Genomic DNA, 13,480 nt, shown 5'->3' with positions numbered 1-13,480 from the left:
CACAGACTTGGTTCATTCACTACAATTATTTTAAAACGCATTGGTTGTATTTTATATGTCAGATGTCATTGTTATTTTATCACTGGATAGTATTCTCTTTTCTAAATGTACCACAATTTCTCAAACCAATTCACTGGTTGTTGGACATTTGGCTTATTTCCAGTTTTGGCTGTTAGAAATAAAGTTGCTATGAACATTTGTATACAAGTCTCTGTATGAACATATGCTTTCATTATTCCTGAATAAAAACCTAAGAGTGGAATGGTTCAGTCATATGAAACGTGTATATTACCCTTTAAAAATAACTTTATTGAGATAGGATTTACATATACCATAAAGTTCATCAGCTTAAAATGTATGGTTCAATGTTTTCTAGCATACCGACAGGGTTGTGCAACCAAACATAAAACCTTGTTGCCATGAGCAGTCACTCACACCCCTCTCCACCTCAGAAAACCACTAATCTGCTATCTCTACAGATTGGTTTATTCTAGATGTATTACATAATGTCATACCGCTAATGTCAACCACTAATCTGCTATCTCTACAGATTGGTTTATTCTGATTTATTACATAATGTCATATAATATGTAGCCTTTGTCACTTAACACAATGTTTGTCTTTTTAAGAAATAGCCAGACTGTTTTCCAAGGATGTTGTGCCATTTTCTGTTCCCCCACCAACATCATATGAGTTCCAACAGCTGCATCACTTGCCAGCACTTAGTGTGATCAAACTTTTTGATTTTATACATTATAACACAGGTGTCTGGTCTCTAATTTTCATTTTCTTAATGACCAATGATGATAAGCATCTTTTCATGTGCTTATTTACCATCCATATATCTTTTTCTGTGAAGTGTCCATTCAAATCTTTTTTTAATTGCTTCTTTTATTATCACTGAGTTTTGAATGATATATATATAATAAATATAAATACATATTTATGTATAACAGATATAAAATATATTTTTTCTTCAAGTCCTTTATGAGACATGTGATTTGCAAAAATGTTTTTCCTAGTCAGTGGCCTGTCTTTTCATTTCTTTAAGAGCATCTTTCGAAGACCTGTTCTTAATTTTGATGAAGTGCAATTTATATATATTTTTTCTTTTATGTATCCTGCATTTGGAGTTCTATCTTAAAAAAATCTTTACTTATCTCAAGCTCAAAAGATTTCTCCTCTGCTTTCTTCTAGAGCTATTATAGTTTAAGGCTTTATATTAGATCTATGACCCATTATAGATTAATTTAGAAATAATTAACTTTATCCCCAGGTTAATATTTGTATATGATGTGAATTATAGATTGAAGTTCATTATTATTGTATATTGATCTTATATCCTACACCTTGTAAACTCATTTTTTGATTGTAGCAAACTTTTTCTATTTTCTCTAGTATTCTCTACAAATCGCCTACAATTGTGCCTTTCCATTTGGGGTAACTTTTATCCCTTTTTCTTCACCTACTGTAGTTTTTCTGTGTTCTATTTCATTGATTTTTCAATTTTATCTTAACTGTTTCCTTTCTTCTGCTTACATTGGATTTCACTTGCTTTTTTTTTCCCAATTTTGTAAGATAAAAACTATAATCCTTCATTTAAGATCTTTCTTCTTTTTTATTTATAGTCGTAAATTTTTGAATAAGTACTGCTTTACTAGCATTTTACAAATTTTTATGTTTGTGTTCATTTACAAATAGTTTTTTTGTAATTTCTTATTTGATCCACAGATTATTTATAGATGCATTATTTAGTTTACAAATATTTGAGAATTTCCTAGATATCTTTCCATTGTTGATTTCTAATTTATTTCCATTTTGGTCTAACAGCAAGTTTTATTTAACTTGAATAATTCTACATCTATTAAGGTTTGTCCTGTTTTATGGTCCAGAATATAGTCTATCCTGTTAAGCATTCTGTGTGCACTTGAAAAGCATACGTATACTGCAGGTGGAATGTTCCATAAATGTCAGTTAATGCAAATCATAGATTAGGGGAAATATTTGTAAATTATCTATTTGATAAAGGACTTTTATTCAGAATGTATAAAGAACACTTACAGTTCAATAATAAGAAAATAAAGAGCCTAAGTTAAATATACTCAAAATACAGGAATAGACATTTCATCTAAGAAGTTATATCAGTAGCTAATGAGCACACGAAAAGATGTGCTTAGGATACTACTTACGAATGTGGATATTAAAAACTTAATAGCAGCATTCTTCTTTCTTCTCCTGCAAATTCCAGCAGCCTTTGTTTCTCTGGTCCCTAGGCTCCTTTTCAACTCAGGGAGGCTGCCAGGATGGGCTCTGTCTGGAGTCTCACTGCCCTGCAGTCTGGAAACATCCTCAAGTCAGTAAGCTAGAGCAATCACAGAGCAAACTTCATTTGTTTTCCCATTTCTCAGAGATGACTATCACCCTCTGCTGATGTGCAGTGTTCCTAAAAGCCATTTTTACAAAGACTGTTTGTTTTTTTAGTTGTTTCAAATGAGACAAACAGAACCAATAGAAGTTTGTTTCTTGTTTGTTTATTATAGTAAGACTCATTCATTTACAGAGGCTGAGAAGTCTTGCAATCTGCTGTCTGCAAACTGGAAAACCAGGAAAGCTGGTGGTGTAATTCAGTCTGAGTCCAAAGGCCTGAGAGACAGGAATGCCGATGTCTAAAGGCAGGACAAGATGGATGCCCCAGCTCAAGCAAAGAGCAAATTCACCCTTCCTCTGCCTTTTGCTCTATTCAGATCTTCAACAGATTGAATGATGTCCACCTGTAGTGATGAGGGTGATCTTCTTTACTCAGTCTACTGATTCAAATGCTAACCTTGGTGTGCCTGGGTGGCTCAGTTGGTTGAGCATCTGCTTTCAGCTCAGGTCATGATTTCAGGGTCCTGGGATAGAGACCCGCATCAGGCTCCCTGCTCAGCAGGTAGTCTGCTTCTCCCTCTCCCTCTGTGATTGCTCTCACTCTCTCTCTCAAATAAATAAATAAAATTTAAAAATAAATAAAAGAATGAATGTTAACCTCTTCCAGAAACATCTTTGCAGACTCCTGCAGAAATACACAATTATGGGGCATCCCTTAGCCCAGTCAAATTGACATACAAAATTAAGTATCTATGCACCTTAAATTGCCTGGTTACAGCCTGAGAGAGAACTGGTTTAGCAAGTGTGAAAAATTAAAAGCTTTTCATGCACTACAAACTCAGTATGCATCAATGTCATAACAAGGTTGCCAAAGAGGAGAGGAAAAAACACAACAAAGCAGCTTCAGTTTGGTTTAACAGAGGTAAATGGTCTGGAATGAGAAAGGCCATGTTTCTACTCTGCCTGCCTTGCATGAATTAGATCACTCCTGGAATAGTGCACTCAAGTCTGGGCATTGCTCTGAACTGGACCTGGCAACATGGGGCACAAATGAAAGAGAGAGCCCCTGTAGGTCTTCCACTTCCTTGGAGTGATCTGTCATCTCAGCTTCCATCTTAGGCTTCCACATTAAGAGAAAAAGTCATTCATTCATTCAGCACTTACTCTCTGAAAAGCACAGGAATGTGTCCAGAGGTGGATCTTCTTCGAAGCTGGTGAAGCTGAAGCTTCAAACTCCTTTCTGGCCTGGGTCCCTTCTAAGGCATTTTTGGATGAACCGAAGCAGTGTGTCTTCATAGCTGTATGTTTTTGCAAATTTGTAAACCTAAGATATAACTAATCAATGCTGTCTCTTTCTGTTCTGATCTGCTTTCCATCACATCACATTTCCTTCCACGTGTGTCGATGTCATTGGAGGGGTGGCCAACATTTTTTTTTTTAATCTTCTGAAGGGAAAGTTGAGGTGGCATTTTCAACTTAGTTAAGTGGCATGAACATATGTAGTTTTCTCTTATATGTTTAGGTATAAAAATATTCTTTCTAGCCTTCCGGGCATAAGTATGGCTTCCAGGAATATTCTTAACTGCCATGGTACAGACTTACCTTGTATCATAACATAAAGGTGCAAGACCAGAAGTCATATCATGATAAGACTGGATACTATGGAACCCAGAACCAGAAGCAAGTAGGAAAGGGGGGGTAGGGGGAAAAATTTGAAATGTACAAAGACATAGTCTGGTCTATGGAAAATTCTTCCAAGTATCACACAAGTAAAACTGTAAATGCAAGACTGATTCTCATCCATGCTTAGACAAAAGGGAATTTCCTTCCTGTAGGATAACATAAAAATATACTACACCACTGCGATGAGGACATCAGTGACATGTTGGAAAATGAAGGTCGTGAGGTCCAAGAGTTTTTAAGATTCATCCTTGAATAAGAACACTTGAAATATTCCCAAATCTTACAGCTATTTTAAGAAATAACTTATAAACACAACATCACCATTAACAAGTTGTGATGTTCAAAAAAAATTTCAAAACTCTTAAATATATGAAACAAGTGTGTGTCAACCATGCTTACTATCAAAAATAGCGTTATAAATTCTTCTTTTTTTTTTAGATCGGAGGGTTTCCTCTTGTTCCAACTTAAGTGGAAGTGGGATCTGAATTACAATTTAAAAATCAGAAAGCGTCAGCATTGTGAACAAATCTAGAAGATCGTAAAAGAAATAACTATCAAAGTAAAGCTCCTAATAAATGCTTTTTGAGGTCACAGAAGTGTGGGAAAGATACACGTCTATATTTGTGAGGAGGAAAATCAACTGCACAGAGGAGGAAAAACAAAGGTAGGAGGGAATAATCCGCTGCTCTTGAGACTAAAAAAAAAAACAACTTACAGAATGTAAGGATATATGACCTAAGTCTTTAGAGAACCGTTTTAGTTCTGAATCAAAAATCAAAATTTGTTACTGGTGGCTTATGTAGAAGTAATAGGATAGGGGCCCAGATCAATTAAAGATGTGGTAAGCCAACGTAAATTTACTGAGATGATCACTGAATTTGTATTAGATGTCAGAATACCCACAGAAGTCCCAATTGCTCCTCTCTATGATGGTTTATCTAGAATTTGAGACCTGAAAAACTCATTATACTACGGTTTCAACATTGAGATTATGTTCCATGCATTTATTTTATTTTATTTTTAAAAATTTTAATCAGATATGAGCGTGTTTGATACCTGTTTATGTCTTAAAATTGTTTTATTCCTTATAAATAAGGCAGTTAAAATAGTGAAATGCCTTTTGTCTTATAAAATTATTAAAAATATTTGCTATGGGTGGGGGGCAGTGCACCTGGGTCGCTCAGTCGGTTAAGTGTCTGCCTCTGGCTCAGGTCATGATCCCAGGTTCCTGGGATGGAGCCCCGCATCGGGCTCCCTGCTCAGTGGGGAGTCTGCTTCTCTTCTCCTTCTGCCCCTCCCCCTGCTCATGCTCTCAGTCTGTCTCTCTCAAATAAAGAAAATCTTTTAAAAAATATTGCTACCTATTTTCCATGATGAATCTTAACTCACATCACACAAATAGAAAGAATGACAGCTTTTAATTACCGGTCTATACTAAGGAAATACAAAGGATGAGACAGAAATATGTGCACTTTTTTTTACTTAAAATATCCATTCAGATTCTTGATACATTTTGACACATTTCATCAATGTCTTATACTTTGAAGAAAAAAAAAGGTCTATAAGTCTCAAGTAAGAAATGAGCACTTAAACTATTAATTTACGTTTTTTTCTGAGCAAACAAGGGCAAATATTCTCAGTTGTTTTCTCTATTCATTACTACATATTCTGAATAATCTTATGAAAAATAACGACATGGTCATTTTTGAAATAATATGAATTCAGAATGAAAGAGTTGATTTCCGGAGTATTAGAGAAAGGAAACACTAGTCAGAGAATCAAGTACAATTTCCGTGAAAAGGAAAGATAACATCTCCTGTTCACACGTAACCTGTTATTTCTACCTGATCGTCAGAAAAAGCAGAGCTTAGTCACAAGCTATACAGGATTTAGTCACAGCAACTCATCATATATTGTAAAAATTTCCTTTGTTCTTTTTGTGTTGGTGAAAGCTTAAGACAATTGAAAATAAATCCTAAACTAATAGAACTAAAACATGTTTTTAGGCTTGTGTCTCATAACTCCTCTGGTAATAATCTGTTAATGTAAAAATTTGAATTGTTGACCCTGAGATGGCAATATAGATTGAAACAATGTAGAAATAATTACAGTGTTGTAAAAAGTATTTTTGTAACTAATGAAATCATAGAATTTGAGTGGGGGAAGAGATAATGAAATGGACTACATTTGTAACTTTGTAACTGAAATCAACCATAGATATAAGCATTGCTCCAAATTTGTCATTGTAGCTTTTAAAAAGTGCAGATTACTGGTCCCCAACCCAGAAGATTCTAATCCAACAGACTCGGGACAGTACATGGGAAGATAGATGATGATAGATGATAGATAGATAGATAGATAGATAGATGACAGATAATTTTTTTTTTTGAGAGAAAGTGAGACAGAGAGCACTTGAGAGTTGGGGGTGGAGTGGTCAGAAGAGAGGGAGAGTGAGAGAATCCCAAGCAGGCTCCACACTCAGTGAGGAGCCCAGCTCCAGGCTCGATCTCACCACCCTGAGATCATGACCTGAGCCAAAATCAAGAGCCTGACACTTAACCAACTGAGCCACCCAGGCGCCCCTGGGATATATATTTCAAACAAAAAACTCTCCAGATTATTGTGACACACAACATAATATGGAGCCATTGATCTAAACTAATAGTTCGTTCTTGAAAAAGAAAAGAAAAAAAATCTGAAGGTGTGAACTGGTCACCCAGATAACTGTGATAAAAAGAAGTTGTACACAGTGTAACTCAGTCTGCCTCCAGCATTCTTCTTATCATACAATATTGCTCTATTAATTATTGCATATGTTATTAAAAAGTGACCCTTTTACTTCAATAAATGTACTTTGACTAAAATGAAATTGATAACTTAAAGTAAAATTGAGCATCTTATTATTTTTATTACCCCAAATATCTCAATCTTTACTAGCTAGGTCATATGCCAGGTCATATTTTCCCTCAGTGCTCAAATCACAATTATTCCAAGCTCTATCTCTTTTACAGAGAAAATCAGCATTTACAAGGTTCCCCTTGCCAAATCTGATTCCAGGGAGATTCTTACCTTTTTTTACAAATATGCATTGTTTATGACTTCAGCCAGGATGCCTCTAGAAGGTAAAATTGAATTACAAAGAAGTTGAGTAATTTGCCCAGAGTCACAGAGGAAATAAGCAGAAAGTCAAGGCTTCCCACACGCAGCCTGGCTCCCACGCTCACCTAATCCCAAACCACTACCATCTGGGGCCTAGATGCTGGAGCTCTTGGCAAAGCCACTCACCTTCTGCGCAAAGTGAGAGGAGCCCTCCCAGTCCAAAGAGGTTGAGGTTCCACAGTCCCTCACCTCCCCGTAGGTTTTGAGGTGCTGCTGTTGATGCACCTCCCTCAGGGAAGCCCCATGGAGCCCATGGTTTGAAGCTGTCTTGTCAGATATGACTGGAGAGAATTTAACCGCAAGATTAATCTCTGTGAACTCTGAGGAGCTGAGAGAACCACTGCTAGCCTTGTGGAATCCTTTACACACAGGAAAAAAGCACCCCGGGTTAGGGATGGAGGGGGTAGGGGTACTTTTCATGAAAGTATCTCCTCTGAATTGAAGAATTACAAAAGGTGCTCCCTTCTGCCCTGAGGTAGCACCTCCCCACCACCACCACCACCCCCCACCCAGATGCAGGACTTCTGGGTTTTCTTATAATTTATCATTCCTCTGGCTGTTTTCTCCTATTATAGATGTAGGCTTATTTTTTAATCCAAAATTGTTTGCTTTAAAATTACCTTCGCCACGTACAACATTCTAGCTAGAGTATTTTGCCTTAGAGATAATGAGATTCTTTACAACTGCCAACAACATGTCGACTGCGTAACTGGAAAAATTAAATGTTATTGCGCATACAGAAATACCAACAAGTCCACTATACTTACTGCCAGGACTAGCGGGAGATTTGATAATATTCCCGGTGAAAGAAGAAAGAAAAAAAGAAAGAGAGAGAAGAAGGAAGGAAGGAAGAAGGAAGGAAGGAAGGAAGGAAGGAAGGAAGGAAGGAAGGCAGGCAGGCAGGCAGGCAGGCAGGCAGGAAGGCAGGAAGGCAGGAAGGAAGGAAGGAAGGAGAAAAAAAAAATCAGTGTTCTATCGTGTTTTCGTTCTGTTCCATGATGAAACTAGCCGGTTCTGAAGAATCATCAGCACCAGCGGAAGAAACATCTTCGGTCTCAGCGAGAGGAAGTGGCGAAGCGGCTCTAGTTACTTTTCTCTCTGCAACGGCGGCAGGGAGCAGGGGACGGGGACGGGGACGGGGACGGGGGTGGGGGTGGGGGTGGGGGTGGGGGTGGGGGTGGGGGCGGGGGCGGACGGGCTGCGCGAGGATTTTCTGTGCTCGCGTGTCCCCGCAGTGCGGCGCGCGACGCTGGCCTGTCCTCCCGCGCGTCCCGCATGCTTGCGGTGGCGTTCTGCAGCCGGGCCTGGAGGAGGGGAGGAAGTGACAGCGGCTCCGAGCTCTCTCCCGGCCGGGTCCCCGGAGCTCTCGGCGCGGGGGCGGCGGGGGGCGTTGCTGCGAGGCCCCTGCTCTCCTTCAGCTATTTTCCCTGCCCGGAGCTGGGGCCCCGGTGCCACGCCCTCCCGACCGCCCCCCAGAAGTAGCAGGGGGCTGGCCTGGCGAGACCACCGAGAAGACTAGAGGCCGGGGAGGGAGATGCCGGCTCTGGAAGCCACCGGTGACCTGGACAGGGCCAGTTTGGGTGAAGAGGTAAGAAAAAAGCAAACAGACTTCCCGAATGGGTTCAAGAGAGAACAGAAGAGAAGTGAAGAGGAGACTGTAGACATTCTTTTGAAGAGCTATGCACCAGCACAGCTGGGAATTGTAATCAGTACAATGCAATCGTGATTAAAGCAGTTTAACCCCAAAGGATCCTTCGCTTTTCTAGACCCTGGTTTATGTTAACTTATTTAGGAGTTAAATCAGTTAGCTTAAAACCATTGTTTTATTCCTGGTCGCAGACGACGGAGGCAGGACTGGAGCATCGAGGTTTCCACGTGGATTCTAGGATCCAGAAAGGAGAGCCCTGAAGGAATAGCGCTGAACGGCAGTATTAAACCACAGAATGTTCTTCATCACGAGCTTTCCCAAGGCACACCATGCTGACGATCTTCTCATTATCTTATTTACATTTTGCACCGCAGGCCTCTAGATCTCTACTCTGTTCATCAGAGAGAAAACCTTACTGAGAAACATGCTAATGGTTCTCACAGAAAAATGACTCCTGGCTGGAGAGCAGAATAATCTGTAAAGAAAGATATACTGCTGTGGTCATGACCCAGGATCCAAACAAATAGGTGAGGACTTGAATAATGTCTGGGAGTGTCCATAGTTTTTAGTTAGCTAACTAGAAAAGGAATTTTCTCTGCAATTATATTTTTATGTTATTCCTTTGTGTGACATAACAAAACACAAGTAATAACCCATTGTCAGAAGGGTGTTTTGAGTCATTCATTGAGCAACTACTGGTTGCTCCATCTTTTGTTCCTGGGAAACATGACAGGTCCCTCTACGCACAGCGCCTACACTGGAGGGTAAGTATGAGTCCACTTTGAGGAGGTAAAGCCTGAGATGAAATTAAGTATTAGCCAGAAAGCATAATTAGAGATGAGTTGAAAGTGTGCAGGGAATGGAGGAGGGTTTTCTGAGTAGTGGAAGCTATGTTTGGGTCACCTCCCTCATTGCTAGGCCAGATTTAAGTAGCTGTTGTTGTATAACAATGAAAGAAAATCTGAGAAAGTGAGTATAGAAGTGGTTTTTCAGGGAGAAAGAAGTCAGGTAGCTTCCAAATAATCTCCTTTTCCAAATAACCTGACCCCGTGTATTCCTCTCTTCCTGCCCCATAGCTCCTTCCATAGAACTATCTTTGTTCCTTTACATTTCCAGAAAATCCAATATATGCCAAAGGCTTTGTATCTCCATGGATCTATTAGATAGGATTGTAATAAAATATTATCTCGTAGGCATCATGGGGTGAATTAGCAGAGATAGTAAAGGATTTTCTCTTTCAGAAACTGTCAGAAAATTGCTCAAATATATTTCGGAAATGCTGATAATTTAATTTTGCTTTCTTTTTTTTTTTTCAAGTTTAGGAGATTTTTCGTTGTTTCCCAAATGAACTATGACCTGCTCTTCACACTGGGGCTTCTATCTGTATGTCCTCAATTCCATGACAAAGCATTAATCAGAACTTGGCTTTTAGCTGTACCTGCAGGCAATTTTTACTTTCACCACATGTTGGGCAGGGCTCCTCACCCTAACAAATCCTTCATTCCAAAGCATTAGCAGAACACATGTGTTACTGAAGATTTATAGGGAGCTTCATTAAAGGAGAGGTTCACAGTGCATAGGATACACCATTTAAAAAAATACATCATTTCTTATTTCCATGTCATTTCTTATGTCTTTTTTTTTTAAGTTAATGGTCTTTTTTTATTGGAATTAAAAAAAAAAGACTAGCATTTACAACTGGGAATGTATGTAAATTGTAATTTCTTGATCGGCAATGTTGATGCTTGTGCTGAAGTCCACAGCCACAACCTACTCTGCTGGCTCCAAGTCATGGTTCAGGAGGTTTTAAAAACAGGGAGTCCAAAGATGCTCCCTTGGTAAAGGTTTCTTGTTTTAAAAAAAAAAAAAAATTGTGTGAATGGTGACAGCCTGACCCCCATTTCGCTCTAGGACAACATGGGACTACGGTAAACCAACACACACGGCATGCCACCGGGATGAGTGTCATGGTCACCATGGGTGGGGGTGCCCGGAAGTACGAGAGGGCCGTCCTGCTAAGTGGGGCAACGTCTAGACAGTTTATCCTTCACCCATTTCTCTGCACAGCACCCTGAGGTAAACCAATTTTAAATGTTTTGTTTTCAGTAAACCAGCTATGACAATTTATACTAACAAATTGAACTAGAACCCATTTGAAGAAGTTTTAAATTTGTTTTTTCCATTTTTTGTTTTTAATACAAATGCCTGACTGTGCTCAATTGTCAAGCTGCATGCATGAAAAACTGGCCAACCCAAACAGTGTATTAATCATGAGCAAATGGAACTGCAAGGAGTCCTTTAGGTGCTTCACTGTCATTAAGATAGTACAAGTATTTATATCATAAAACTGATGTGTAGCTTGATCTTTAGGGGACAGGACCACCAACCAATAGAAGCAGATTTTGTGTGTGTGGACAGAAGATACTTTTGACATTCAGTTTTGCTATATAGAAACAGAATGAGTAAATGAACTTTTTTTTTTTTTGCAAGAGGTAAGTAAAAGATTCATTTTGATTCTTCTAGAAGGGGAAAAGGAGTTGAAAGTAGGCCTCCATTTTGCAGTCATCATCTGTACGAATTCTTCATAGGTGACTTGCCCATCTCCATCAATATCTGCTTCTCTGATCATTTCATCTATTTCTTCATCTGTTAGTTTTTCTCCTAAGTTGGTCATGACATGACATAGCTCCGCCGCGCTGATGTAACCGTTGCCATCCTTGTCAAAGACTCGGAATGCCTCACGAATTTCTTCTTCACGGTCTGTATCTTTCATTTTTCTAACATCATAGTCAAAACTTCTGGGAAGTCAATGGTGCCATTTCCATCAGCATCCACTTCGTTGATCATATCCTGCAACTCGGCTTCTGTTGGGTTCTGACCCAGTGACCTCATGACAGTTCCAAGTTCCTTTGTTGTGATGGTTCCACCGCCATCAAATAGGGAGAAAGCTTCCTTGAACTCAGCTATCTGTTCTTCAGTCCCCTGATCAGCCCTGGTGCGAGCAAAGGGAAGAAGAGCAGAGGGAGCAAGAGTGGTGGCACGAGCGCAGGGGCTGTGAGGGCGGGGGCGCCTCTGCTCCTGCTGCCGCTGCTGCTGCTAAGGCGCGAGGTGCGCTCAGCGCTGTGCAGCGTCCGCCGCCCGACTGCGAGTAACCAAGCCGCGCCCGCGAGGCTCCCAGCACCACTGCCCTCCGTGTCATTTCTTATTTCTTGAAAGCTGAACAGACAGCTAATTTCCTTTATCTCACCCCTGCCCTGTACCTGTTACTCTGGGAGAATCACAACCCATTTAGAGTATATGGCTCCTGAAGTTATCCTACCCAGCAGCACGCTCTGAGGTCACACTCTCCGTCCACTAAGAACTTCCCCCCCTTATCTTTCTTCAGTCATGTGTTTATTGTCTGCCCACTCAATCCCATTCTTCTCAACCTACGTCTTAAAGAGGGCCTATGGAAAAAAATGAAAGTTGTGCTAATGATCCACTTTGAACATGGGTTTTAAAACCATACCATGATAATGAAGACTTCAAGAAGAATATATATACATGGGGCTGTACACCTCCAAATAAAGGGACTCAAAGTGACAAGCTTTTTGTGTTAAATAAATGTTTTTTATTGCTTGTTTTTTCCTTACAGTTGTCATCCCTTGCTGCTCAGTCTCATGTTCCTCTCTAGGCATATTTTCATCCCTCGCTTCTCATCTACTATTTACAGTTTGTGAACTGATCAGAAAATCAAACCCATTAGAATTGTGCATAATATAACTACATAACTGATTTTGAATCAGTATCTGAATGGGACACTCTTCTGAATAGTACATATTAGCCTTATTTTGAGCACATTGTTTCAGCAGACCTTTATAAATTAATAAACTATGTCTCTATTTATTACCTTAGGTATTTTATTTTAAACTCAGTTACGGGACTTTTTCCTCAGATAAAATTTAATTAGCCAAATGTTTTAATTCTTGAGTAGTATATAGTCTCTAGTGACTAAATGCAGATTTCCTAATGTATAAAAGCAGAGTCAAAGACGTCCTGGGAATGATTCAGTTAATAAGGTTTTATCTTTTCCCTATTACAAATAAGGCTGCAAGGTACATCACTGCACAGGTGGTTAATCTAAGAACTTCTGCCCAACAGAAAAGTACAAGTAGGAATGCAAGTATATACACATTCTTCAATTTTATTACATATTGATAAATTTTTCTTAAAAGTAATTGTAATAACATATTTTATTAGGTAATGAGAATTATAGAAAATTATTGGTCATTGATTTCTCAAATATTGCCTCTCTTTTTTTTTATTTTGTTTTCTCCTAGACTTCTTAATAGACATGTTCTGGAATATTCTTATTCTATCTTCCGAGTTTTTAAATGTTTTACATATTGTTAATCTTTTTATTATCCCCAGCTCCAAGTTCCATTACATTAATTATCCCTTCAGTTTAACTTAATCAGTCGTCCAATTCATTAAAATTTTTTTTTCATTTCTAAAAGTTCTATGTAGTTATGTAAAAAAATTGTTCTTATTCTTGAGTCTTGTTCTTTCCTTATAATTTCCTTCACTTCCTACTATACTGTTTCATGTCATTACTTACATGGTTTTGTGTTCTTCTCTTTCTAA

The 13,480-nt window shown here is 38.9% G+C and overlaps 1 protein-coding gene and 2 pseudogenes across 3 annotated transcripts in view; 1 reads left to right on the top strand and 2 right to left on the bottom strand.

Moving 5' to 3' along the window:
• The window catches only part of LOC114221644 (killer cell lectin-like receptor subfamily F member 1), a 51,870-nt gene extending 43,547 nt beyond the window's left edge, over positions 1 to 8,323 (bottom strand). The window contains exons 1-3 of one of the 3 annotated variants that reach the window (XM_088025904.1): positions 7,120 to 8,323; positions 3,532 to 3,812; positions 2,190 to 2,337 (exon numbers count right to left, since the gene is read on the bottom strand). The gene's annotated coding sequence lies outside the window, so the exon portion shown is untranslated. The remainder of the gene's footprint in view (positions 1 to 2,189; positions 2,338 to 3,531; positions 3,813 to 7,119) is intronic. The other 2 variants (XM_028119729.2, XM_088025905.1) reach the window with 2 other exon arrangements.
• Positions 8,324 to 10,531: 2,208 nt separating this feature from the next.
• LOC114221647 (calmodulin-1 pseudogene) lies at positions 10,532 to 11,911 on the bottom strand (annotated as a pseudogene).
• Positions 11,912 to 13,441: 1,530 nt separating this feature from the next.
• LOC148163701 (large ribosomal subunit protein eL27 pseudogene) overlaps positions 13,442 to 13,480 on the top strand; it is a 1,464-nt pseudogene continuing 1,425 nt past the window's right edge.

This window comes from Eumetopias jubatus, unplaced genomic scaffold, assembly GCF_037043125.1.
Source record: "Eumetopias jubatus isolate StellerSeaLion01/CBP00866 unplaced genomic scaffold, mEumJub1_p1.0 scaffold_8, whole genome shotgun sequence".
Lineage (NCBI taxonomy): Eukaryota > Metazoa > Chordata > Mammalia > Carnivora > Otariidae > Eumetopias > Eumetopias jubatus.
Note: the sequence above shows the minus strand (reverse complement) of the source record. Positions and strands in the feature narration are given on the sequence as shown.